The 12,904-nt window shown below is 33.9% G+C and overlaps 1 protein-coding gene across 8 annotated transcripts in view; it reads right to left on the reverse strand.

Moving 5' to 3' along the window:
* Positions 1-1,982: 1,982 nt before the first annotated feature.
* Positions 1,983-12,904, reverse strand: part of LOC136853998 (choline-phosphate cytidylyltransferase A-like) — a 345,853-nt gene continuing 334,931 nt past the window's right edge. For 4 of the 8 annotated variants that reach the window (XM_067129978.1, XM_067129959.1, XM_067129969.1 and 1 more), the window contains one exon: positions 3,230-4,605. The gene's annotated coding sequence lies outside the window, so the exon portion shown is untranslated. Of the gene's footprint in view, positions 4,606-9,692 lie in introns of those variants that run through there. The other 4 variants (XM_067129988.1, XM_067129950.1, XM_067129998.1 and 1 more) reach the window with 3 other exon arrangements.

The following is a 12,904-nucleotide window of genomic DNA, read 5'->3' on the forward strand; positions in this document are numbered from 1 at the left end:
TGTTACAACAACTACTGGTTACTTTTATTGTAGTACTGTTAAATGAGGATCTATTAAATTCTGAATTTTGGCACACTGTGTCAAAGCAATACCGACATTCACAAATACCATTATAATTCTTAACCTAAGACACATCTTGGTTTCACATATTTCTATCATCTTTATCCACAGAAAGAGACAGATGGCTGAGGCCAAAATTGTTCAGTGTCCAATCCTCAGTTTCTGGCTTCACAGTAAAGTTAATAGCATAAGTCTTAGAGGCTGGTATCTTCTTATCATGCCTTCCTGATTTTATATTTGTTCTCTTTCCTTTTTGTTATCTGTTTCAATGGCTAAGAAAGTTGCAATGCTGTCTTCCTTTATCTTATTTATATACAGTGCAATACTTTTAGTCAACAGATATATTTGGTTTGTCAGTACTGCAGTGCTTATGCTTCTGTCACGACAAGGTTGGATGTCCTACCATTTTTCTCTTTTACATTTTTCCCTTATTGTGTACAATTCCAACTGTTTAAATTCAAGGACACTCAGAACTTCACCTTCATCATAGGTTGAAATTTCATCCTTTGACTCCTGTGTCATTTTATTATCTTATAGAATATTTACTTGAACAATTTTTTAATGGTGTTAATCTGTCCCACAACTTTCACTGTATTAAAATTCTGAACATGAGTTCTTATACCATCCCTACTTTCAATTCCATTCTAATAAATATTAAATGCTGAATTATATATGCCAAATGCATGTTCTCAACATCTTGCATGATGAAATCTGGATTCTGAATCCTGGTATATTTTGATATTTCACAACTGTGCAATCATTTGATTCAAAGAAAGCACAACAAGCATTGTCATCATAATCACAAACATTCCTATTTTGCATTTTCCCTTCTATCCTGTGTAATTTCTTCCTGAATTCCCAACTGGTCCATACCTTTTATATACCTTTTATCCCTGATTATCTGGGTTTTTCTACACGTTTTTGTCTTATTCCCTCAAATATTAATCTTCTTACATTCTCATCACATGCCTTACCCATCTAGATCTTTGAGATTTTAACTCATTTTCCAGTCTTCAGATAATAAATTTAGAAAAGTCATTTGAGTAATATGACCCAACTCAACACTCCACAGTCACAAATATCAGCCCATGTAGTCATCTGTTCAAAGCATTCTCCATTTTCTTTTGAAGTGCCCATGCTGTATTGCAAATTCTTTTGTTTAGTAATTATTCGTGTCTATTAATAGTCAAGCAATCTACATCAAATTTACCTAGGATGTTGCTAGTCTCTTTCTTACTGTCCTTGACATCTAATATGATATTATCCGTTACATTCAGTACCAACTACTGGAGTCACCCATTCACCTTTCCCACCATATACAAATTTCCATTTTTCTCACTGTACTTATTTTCTTTCCTTACTTTCCAGTCCCCATAAGCCCAATTTTTCTCAGCATTCCAGTAATTCCCGGCATCTGAGACAAGCCACCCCTAAAGATGCATCCCAATCTAGACCAACAAACTTTGAAAACAAAATATAAACAAAAATACAGTGGCAGCACTCACAAACTGATGGTTTTTTATTACGTGTGCACACTCAACTGTCTCAATGCATTTAGTTATGATGCTTCGATTGCTACAGCATACTGATTATTGTAGTCTCTTTGGTGCACTTATTTTAAAAACACTTGGTTTTTTCATTTTTCAAGTTCACTGATCTTAATTCTAAATAAGCTTTTCTTTAGCTGAAATAACAGCAAAGTGAGAAATTTGCCAAATTATGAAGCATGTTTATTGCATAAATATGTCTAGCTGTGTTGTCCAAAATTTTCCTGGCCAACAGTGTCTCAGTGCATGCAATGGATGGGGCTATACTTGGTGCAGTATTTTAAGATTCTGATAGCACTGGATGTTGGCTAATGCAGCAATTCTCTTAATTTCCTACATTCAAAACCTAAACATCACAACAGGAAATATTATAAATATGGAGTAATGCTTTATTGCACAGTTACACTTGGTTAAAATGCGGCACGGACATAACATATTATATAGAGCAAAATAAAAATAGAATAAGAGATTAAAATCCACAAAATATAGATACTGTATTACAAATAAAAAAATATTAATCTTGAAAACCTGAAAATAATTTGCATGGTGTTAAAGCATAAAAAAGTTATAAGTGAATTCCTGAAGAAATTATTATTACAAAATTTCCACTTTGATTATGACAGTCTTGTTCTAATAAGATTTATCAGTAAACCCTTTTAACACAACAATATATTACTTTCATAAGCCATAATGTTCCCTTAAAGTTAGACCTGTTTGATAAGAGCAAAAATAGTACTGGTAATACTTATATACCTTATGATTGTGTTTATGTTTTTGTCTTTTTAATGGTGCTTTTGTTTATTTACTATTTCAACTAAGAATAACTTACACACTTTATTCTGAGGTCATATACTGGCATTCTGGTTACTGTCTAGCAGACAACTTCCTCTGGGGTGAGGCTGAACCAAGAGAAAATGTAATCTTCAACCTCTAGCATGGTAAATTTGAGAATTATTCTCAAGAGGAAATGTTATCTTCAGCCTCTAGGACACATGGTAAATTGAATTATTCTAGAAAAAATAATAGTGCCTTCAACACTAAGAAATATGGTACTTTTCAATCCTCTTTCTCCATTCCATTTGTCAAACTTTTTCAACATTTCTATGAACTTCCTCTGAATCTGCTCTTAACACCAGGTCCTCTGTGTATGGTAGATCCCAGGGTCATCCCCTTCTAGAATCTTGTGTAGCTTCTTCCAATATTATGATAAAAAATAAAGGGCTCAGTGCTGAACTTCACTGGACACCAACACTTTTCACAAATTCCTCTGATATATATGCCACTTTCCTCACTCTAAATTTTGTTATGATGTAGTAACATCAAAATTTCTATGAGCCTTTCCCATTTCCCTGCTAGAACTAACAATGCATCTTATCCAATCTCATCCTCCATGTTCAACTAATAATCTCAACAATAACGTAGGTCATACTGGTTCCACTGCCAGATCAGTCTTCACGGGCAAAAAAAAAAAAAAAAAAAAAAAAAAAAAAAAAGACTAAGGGAAAACAAGAAAGACAGCTACAGCAATTATATACGTACTGAGATGTACAGTACATAAATAAAAATAAGTTTCTCTCTGATGCCCCCTACCAACAACAAGGAATCACGGTTTATGAGTATGCTTTACCAACATCTGTTTTTTATTAGTGAGCCTACTCTGTGAAAACTTAAAAACTAGCTGGATACATAAGTAAGTAAAATACAGCAGGTCAACCCCACAACGTCTTACAAAAATTAACAAAAGATGATCGTATAAGTAACAGAATTTTTAAATGACCCAAAAACTGTAGAGAAAAAAAAACTTTCTGCAATAACAGAAAAGAGAAAAAACCAAAACTGGTTGTGAACCCATAGTCTTTCAAAGCTATACTCTTACATTAGATAAAAAGAGTTTGAATCTTTCTAGCAAAAACATAGTATACATAATAGCTGTCTGCAGTGCTGTGCAATCTGACTTTTTGCCTCTTCAAGTTGTTCAAGTCACTTTCTTGCTATTTCATAACACATCTCTTGGTCATAGGCCTAAAATATATTCCTGAAGATGGCAATTGCAAACCAGATAAAAAGAAAAAGAAAACAGTGTGCTGGTTTTATCTGCAGTAAAACAAAAAGCAGATAATGTAATGTAACAAACATACAGTACTATGAACTACCTACAAAACTAATATATTACAGTCTTAACAAAAACATCACTCTTTATAACACTACACACTCAAAAGAAAAACTTGAATATGTTTTAAATGCTATGTGTGGAGTGTGAAGTCAATGTGGATGATCATGAAAGATGTATCTAGCACCACACCAGACTAATCTGGCAGAATCAATTTTCCCTATTAATATAAGTTAAATACTATCATGGACACTACAACTTCACTAAGTATTTCAAAAACTTGGTATATAACATATTCTTCAGTTAAAATTCTCTAATATACTGATCATGAGATTTCCATAACCAAATGGGTAATCTATACAAAGAAAAAAATTAGATTTTTAACAAACACGAGAGAAAACCAAAGTGACGAACAAATCCTTAGAGAATCTATCTGAAAATATTTCCACTAAATATTAAAAAATTGTTGCATGTACAAGGAAAATAATGATATAATAAACTGCTAAAATATTAGTACCCACCGAATCCACTTCGGTTATAAAGATTACACTCACATGAGGCTGTTTAAAGAATTATTAACAGAAAAATATTTCAGGGTATCTTCCAACACTGTACTAAAGTATTCATTTCAATCAGAAAGGCAAACAGTTTGATAATCCCTTAATTTATATACCACAGCACTTTATTCTAAAATATTCACTGGCTTGGAAGAAACATCAAAATACAATAATAATCAGTGTTCTGAAGTACAAATAACTAGCTTTCTAAACATGAATACCTACCCTACACTTTTAAAAATTTCAGAGCAAATTATTCATCAGTTTACATTACTCCAATCAGCAACAGAGTAGCTTAGAAATCATCACTCATACAGTTTTTGTGTGAAATCTGAAAGAAATTATGTACATCACAAACCAGAAAGACCTAATAATAAGATATAGCATGGTATGAATCAGAAATGATAACCCTTGATATTTTCAAGTCAACACAAATCTCCACTCATTGAATAAAAAGAACTATGAATGTGTGATGTAGCTATCAAGTAACAAACAACAAAACATAAGGCCATAGACTATATCTACTTACCTGTTGATGACCATGGACATAAAAAATCCTTGCTTACAGGCAGATGGCAAAACATTTGCTCGCTTATGACCAATGGTTCAATTAATATTCCTTTGTTTATGGAAAGATGGAAGAATGTAATTCTATACACTGGCTAAAAATCTGGCAGTTATATTTCATGCACTAATACCAATTGCAAATGATATATATTGAGAGAATGCAACCAGTACTGATCAACTACCACTACACGTTAGATATTATCCTGATATATGCTTCAAAATTGTGAAGAAAGCTGTAACTTATGCATAACATTAAAATAAAAACAGACATTATCCTTGCTTATTCTGTTAAAAAGCAATTATGAATCCTATAAACCAAGATACTTATGAAAAGTAAAGAAAATTATTCTACTGTAGATACTAACAAATTTCAAGTTTAAACAACAGGTTTTCAAAATAACATCAAGTTACTCAAACCCCTTTTATCCTCCATCAAACCAAACACAAAACAATCTTACATGTGAAATTTATTACTGATGATGACTGAAAAAACCCAAAAATGCAACTCCAACCAAAAATAAAAAAAAGTATAATTACTAATATACTTGTATAATAGAGCATATATCTGTGTATATTATATAAACATAATATACACACATATACATACACACACACAGGGCATCCACAAGACAGACCAACTAATATACAAAATTGTATCAGAGCTGGTCCCAGATGTTAGTGTCACTATTGGCAGAGTGAGGGAATATGAAAGGACTCAGGGCAGGGAGGCTCTTTATTCTCCCTATAATGACTACCCAGAAGATTATGATCAACCCTTCTTCAAAAGATGGGGCAACAAGGGCACTGTTTGGCCAAGTTCCACAATTGCTCTTAGGTCTGCCATTATAAAAATCTGAATTTTTTGGATCCAAGAGTTTTTTGTTTCAATTGTAGTGCCTTATCACCAAAATGTCACTACTGTCTGCTGAGGAAAGTTATGTACACAGTCTTAAATTTGCTTGAATGGGTTGTATTTCATTAAATTTCTGTATTTTGGAAGTTGTCATCAATTTTATTCTGACTAGGGCATCACCCCCATTGCACAGCCATCGTTAGGACAGTGAATCATGCTCCTCTCACTTCCCATTCACTTTAGGAATGTTATTACTAAATGTTTTCAGCTGACAAAGCTTTTCTTTTCCATACATTACTTAGCTTACAATGTAAGAAATACAGGCAGTCCCCAGTTAACGGTGGGTGGTTCAGTTTTCGGCCGAGCACCGCTAACAGAAAATCGCAGATAATTATGGTAATAAATACAGTTTACGACGTCATAAGCACCAATAAACCGCTTATCAGCACAAACCACTCATTGACGCCGATACACAGCTTACCGACATTGATAAACCGCTTACTGACCCCGAAAATCGCTTCCAGTTGCCGAAAATTTGGTTAACAATGTTGTTAGCCAAGCACCATAAAACCAGAACGTCGTTAACTGATGCCACCAATAAGTGAGGACTGCCTGTACTGTTACAGCCTAACATTTCATTTTCTAATTAAAATTATGACCTTGATTTGCAAAGTTCCCCAATATATATCCTTACATCTCAGTAATGTTACAGATTTGTAATATACAAGAATTCTCCCCAAGTTCAATTTTATATTGGTGTTTTTTCATGACTCCTTAGGTCTATCATATGGATCTACTTTTCACAAATGCTCATCTGCCATGAGGGCATTATAACCCCCTGTTAAGCAAATCTCTTATGGCTCCTTAGTGGGATGTACAAAATATTTTCCTAAAACATTATTTCGACTCAATTAATAATTTGAATGATATATTAGTTTTGCCAAGGTAAAATTAATAATAATTTGAAATTCAATACCACTCAATATAGCTTATTTGGGTGGTACTTTTATTTTGATTTATGCAAATTTCATTAGCCACTGGACTTATTACACTGAGTATAGCTATGTAGTTAATCATTTAAAATACAGTACTACCCAATATACCCATATATATATATCATTTTAAGTTACACTTGTTAAACTAGTTTTCATTATAAAATATCCTAGTCTACAAATATAATAAATACTCCAGTAACTTTCTTAAAATTGTAAAATTATGAGTTCATAATAATCTAAAATATAGTACTGCTTAATACAGCTTATATATGTGGTAATTTATTATAGATTTTTTGCTAGATTTCATTGTACAACACCCTAGCCTACAAATATAAGAAATACTAATAATAATTTGAAATATAGTACCACCCAAAACCTACATATATATGAAATACCTGTAAATTTGGAAAAACAAATTCTTTACAACAATTCTGATACTTGACAGTGATTCATAATATAGTAATACCCAATATGAGTACAGCTCATTTATATGGTATTTTAAAACAGATTTGCAAGGCTAGCTTTCAATATAAAATATCCAAGTCTACAAATTTAAGAAATATTATTTAGATCTGGAAAAACTTTTTTACAACAATACTGCTAGTTACTAATAATTTAAAATATAGTACCACACAATATGGGTTATATATGAGATATTTTAAATCAGATTTGCTAGACTAGCTTTCAACATAATCTACTCTAGTGCAAGTCATATTGACATTTTTATATTTGGTCTTCTAAAAAATGTTAGCACTAAATTAATAACCTTTGATGACAGTACACCAGAGAACTCCAACCAGTCTCTACACAATTTTATTACTCAAACACAGGAGAACATTAACCTAATAAAAAACTAAATGCCATATTATTACCACAATACCTCTACTTTAATGAACAGCGGTCACTGAGGTTGCTGCTTAACCAGATGTCAATGGCACCTCTGACTTAAATCATAAGCTAAAGGAATCACACCAATACTTATGATTAAAAGAACGTTTCCCACTGAGTTTGTCTCTTAACCGATTGTCACTGTTACATACTAGTAACCAAGTTAATCCATTTCATGCCAGTACACATTCCTCTTACCTGACATATACATGTGGCTTGTATTCTATAGTTTCTCAAAATTATTTTTTTTTTTGCTACAAGGCTGCTAATAAACTAAGCCCAAAGTTGCTCACTCCACTGCAAACTGCATAATCTGCTGTTTGTCAGTAGGAACAGTATATACAACCCACAGTTTGCTGCCTCTATGGGCAAAATCTCAGTTGGGGAGGGAACCCCTGGGTCTTCTAAGGCTAACTTGGCTGTGGTTACAAAGTTTCATGCAGACCTTATTAGGAATGCTCTATGATTTCATGGACTGACACCCCTTGGCCTGGGGGCTCCAAATGGTTGCTCCCCAATGTTACTCTACTGTTGTATATCTCTCCTTTGTCATGATCTCTATGAGGACTCTGTTGTTACAGAACTCATAGGATGAACCTGAAACAGAACTGCACCTCATCTACTCTGGAGGGTAAGTTGTAACCAAGGAGACAATATCTCACACACCCTCGATCCCATGAAGCCCCAGTACAACTAGGAGCCATACACTTCAGTTGTCCTTAAGGGATCCCTCCAGCAACAGCAGGGGACAACAACAGCAGCAGCTACAGCAACAGCAGCACCCCTTTCATGGTGGATGGACATGTACCCATTGAGGGGAAAGAAAAGGCAACTCCTGGAATGCCCATTAAGGGGACAGGAAGCGACAAAGCTCAATAGGATCTGGAAGTTGGGAATCATCATCTTCTGAAGCACCACATGCAATGGAAGCCCTCCCTCTTGGTAACACAACATAAGCTCCAATGGACTAGAATGGTAATGGTCATATCCCCCCTCCATCCCTCAAGGAGATTTTCCTACAACCAAACCCCTCCTTAGAGAAGTATCTTCAAAAGGTTCTTCTAAAGGGAGCCACAATGAAAGGTATGTTCATTTGTTTCTTGGCAATACTATTCCACATGGCATGGTTAAACACACAGAGACAGGTTGAAATTATAACTGAAAATATTACAAGAATATTTCTCACACACCTGTTTGAGGATATATACCCTGACCACTATGGCAGTTAAGATGTACAGGGCTGCACTATCAAGCCATTGCTCTATGGGTTTGGCACACACCCCAATAATAAAATTTTTAGTTCCATCTTTCTGTTCCTTGCACTTGAAAGACCTGCTCCTGCAAGGGTATCAATTCCCTTGTCCTTAACTAAGGTTCTTTGACTCCCATCATCTCGTCAATTCGGTCTTCCTAATATGACCATTACCCATATGTTCCAAAAAGGTGGTATTCTTGCTTCATCACCCACTTGACTAGCCATCAATTGCTTGTCCTCTGGCACCTCATTCCTATCCAAGAATGAGAATCCACTGAAGAGGAAATCCCATATTCTTCTGTGGGAACTCACAACAGTATTACAAATAAAACATTATTCCCAGTCCAGAACAGTCATCCTGCATCCCATCCTGTCATGGCTACGTAAAGTTAACCTGCATCCCATCCTGTCATGGTCACGTTAAGTCACCTCTGAATCATATAGTTAACATACATGCAGGTTCTTTCTTCATCTTTATTCATTATTAATCCCTTAAGGGAATCTTGTATAATAGAGTAAAGGTAATTCCTTAAGTGACTTCACCATGGGCTGTTTTCATTTGGGTAGCTAGAATTCCTTTCTAAAGAACTAGGCCATATTGTTAGCTGTCAATTTCTTTTATATGCTCCTTTGATCATGAAACAGCAACTATGCTATCAAAACAGGTTTTGACATAGGAAAAAACAACTTTTGGTAGCATCCAAGTCTCCAAACCCACCACTTTCCCTGAGAGAAAGGGAATCCCTGTTGGATGTTGGGCCTTGCCAACTGTGCCACTAGTGCCACATCTGTGGAAGAAGGGTGAATAGTAATCTCCCCCACAGGTGATGCTGAGAAATATGAAAAAGAAATACTGGACATTCTAAAACACACAATTTTAATCTAGTGTGTGAGTGTGTGTGTGTGTGCCATACATACCAAAAATCTACAGTGTGTAAAAAAACCACTTCAATTTAATACAAGAAAGCATTAGCATTGTATGTTACTATTACCATCTTACTTACAATATGCTGTTTTATTAACCCAGACTGAACTCAGAACTGTGACATATCGTAACTTACAACAACTACTGATGCACACTTCACTGTTAAATAAATATGACTGATACTGAAACTATAATGACTGGCATATTTAGGAAAGTTTACTATTACATAATAGATGAAAATGAGGGACATATACAGTATATACTGTATAAGAGTAAATACCATATTTAGCTGTAGTAGTCAGCCTTGAACACAACAAAACATCAGGTTAATGTGCTGGTTACACACACTAGAGCTATGATGGCTGTTCAGTAATTAACATGTACATATTTTTTAAATTATTCCTTAAACAAAACAGTATGAAAATTGTTACATAGTACTGCTATACACTACCTTGGATAGTGCAGCAAACATGATCTAGCAATGATTTACAATGCTATGTACTGTATACATCAGGATGTGCATAGCTGAGGCATTCATATGCAAATAGCACAATGTATTTTGCCATTCAATATAAGTGTTTTGAATTTCATGACATTCAATTTACACATTAGTTGAGTGTGACTGTATAAAACAAAATAAGGTAATTCCCACTTTTTAAAACTAAACCTGCCATATTAATTTAGGGTTTGCCCATACAATTTTTGCATTTTACCCTTTTGTCCAAAATAAAATTAAGATAAAGTAAAAGAAATATTCTGATCAATACGCAAGGTTTCTTTCTCCAATAAAATTTATTCTGCATACTACAACTGTTACTATTATCACTCATATGTATGTAAAAAAGACAAGATCTCTCAAAGCTGGCCATTATCTTTAAAATTGTATTCATTCATCTGTCTCATCAACAGCTACATTGCTTTCTTAATAGCAGCAACAAGTACCAAGGCATAAAAGTATTTTGTATGTAAAAAGACATGTACAGGCAGTCCCCAGTTAATGGCAGGGGTTCCGTTCCCGGCCAAGTGCCGCTAACAGAAAATCGCTGATAACCGAAAATTGCCAGTAATTATGGTAATAAATGGCATTTATGACATCATAAGTGCCAATAAACCGTGTTTACTGACGCCGATAAACTTTTTACCGGAGCCAATAAACCGCTTACGGACACCGAAAATCGCTTACTGAGCCAGAATTCTGGTTAACAATGCTGTTCGCCAAGCGCCGGAAACTGGAGCACCGTTAACCAGCGTCGCCTATAAGTGAGGACTGCCTGTACAGACTGCATGGATTTAAGTTTTTTGTTCATTAAATTTGATCTCTGCAAAGATGAGATTACACCCGGAAATGACTACATACCAACATAGTGCTTCTACAAGTTCGATTTTCTTGCTTGACTACATGTAACATTTTCCCAGTGAAAATGAATTTCATATTCATTTCTATAATATGTTCTGAGTATTATAGAATCAAATTCATGATTATGAGAGATTACTTAAAGGAGTACAGAGGCTGAAATGTTTTAATTTTTAATGATCCATCTGGAACAATCTTTCAGCCGCTGTTAGTTAGTTATAAATGAGAGGTCTGGTTAAACAAATCATTTATAACTAACTAACAGAGGCTGAAAGATTGTTCCAGATGGATCATTAAAAATTAAAACATTTGGCTACACTGAAATTATCATAATAAGTTCAGTCTTGAAACTTTTCTTATGGCCTAAAGATTATTAAAAAAATTATTTTGAATTCATATCAGCAAGGTCACTTTATAACTAATATCAGAGTGAAATGTTAAAATATATCAAGGCATGACCTAAACTATATGACCCTGCATAAATATGAAAATTTGAAATCGCCCAATACTTCTTTGTTTTTATTAATATTGGACTACTTTTTCAGTATTTTATTCAAAAAGACAAAACTTATCACCTCAATGTGTTAAAGACATTTTATTCCCTTTAGTAACTTCCATGCATTTCACAGTCATCACTGTTTAAAAACTATGGTCAACATAAATAATACCACATTAGGTGCATGATGAAACATTACCCTCCTTGTATTCAAAATAGTGCTGTATATTGCTGTATATAAGTTAAGAGATGTCACTGCAACTGATTAAGGCAGTAATTTAGCCCCTAAATAAAGTAATCCCAAGGCTTAATTTTTTAACTGATGCAAATTATCCTTTCCTGTTAACAATTCCTTAAGTGGCTGACAAGCAACTTCATATCCTCTCAAAACAGATTCGCAAACACTGACCCAAGTTGAGTAGTATTCTACTTCAAAATAAATGATTCTTTCTCCACTTTCCAAGAACACTATGAAAACTTTAGCTGTTCGTCCAAACTTGTCTGATCTATATATCTACGCACTGATGAATAGTTAAAAAAGTAATATGGCAAAATAAATCTCTTTCTTGAAAGTATTCATTAAAATAATGGGTATAATAGACCTCCTCTATTACTTGATATTCATTCTATACATGAAGTAGAATTCATAGTGGGATAAATTTTATCTATAAAAATGCATTCCACTGGCCTTTCTAGCACTGCATAACAGTATTAGTGAAAATGTAACATATTTTAACTAAATGTAATCTAAAATATTTCCATTTCATTAAATGGCTCAAAAGAATGAACTCTTGCTTACATGTGGGATATAGTCCATTGCACTAAGTTACCAGAAATACAAGTCAGTGCACAAACACATGGTAATTAAAAAAGGACGTCTGATACATAGGTTGAATTAGTGCAATTCATTCATAGATTATACTGATCCTTCCATCTATCCTATAAACAATCTAACATTTCAACAAAAATATACTTTCATACTGAAGCTTGTGTACTTCAAGAAGCTACTATACCTTTAAAACACTTAAATTTTATCCACCACACAGTAAAACTGTCTACATTGGAGATGAGTATATATCCATATATGGTTAATTCCAAGTAATGTAAGGCCTTTATTGATTCAAGTATATTTTACTATTAACATCTAAAGGAAGAAAGAAATCCTATGGGCTATATATCTGAGCTACCAAACAATTCTGCTGTCAGGTATTTCATATGATATTGATTGGTAGTAAAAGGATTTAGACAAGTGTTCAACAGTAATGCTAGGAGTCTCTTGAAAAAGCTTCATATTGTT

The sequence above is a fragment of the Macrobrachium rosenbergii genome, chromosome 3, assembly GCF_040412425.1.
Source record: "Macrobrachium rosenbergii isolate ZJJX-2024 chromosome 3, ASM4041242v1, whole genome shotgun sequence".
Taxonomy (NCBI): Eukaryota; Metazoa; Arthropoda; class Malacostraca; order Decapoda; family Palaemonidae; genus Macrobrachium; species Macrobrachium rosenbergii.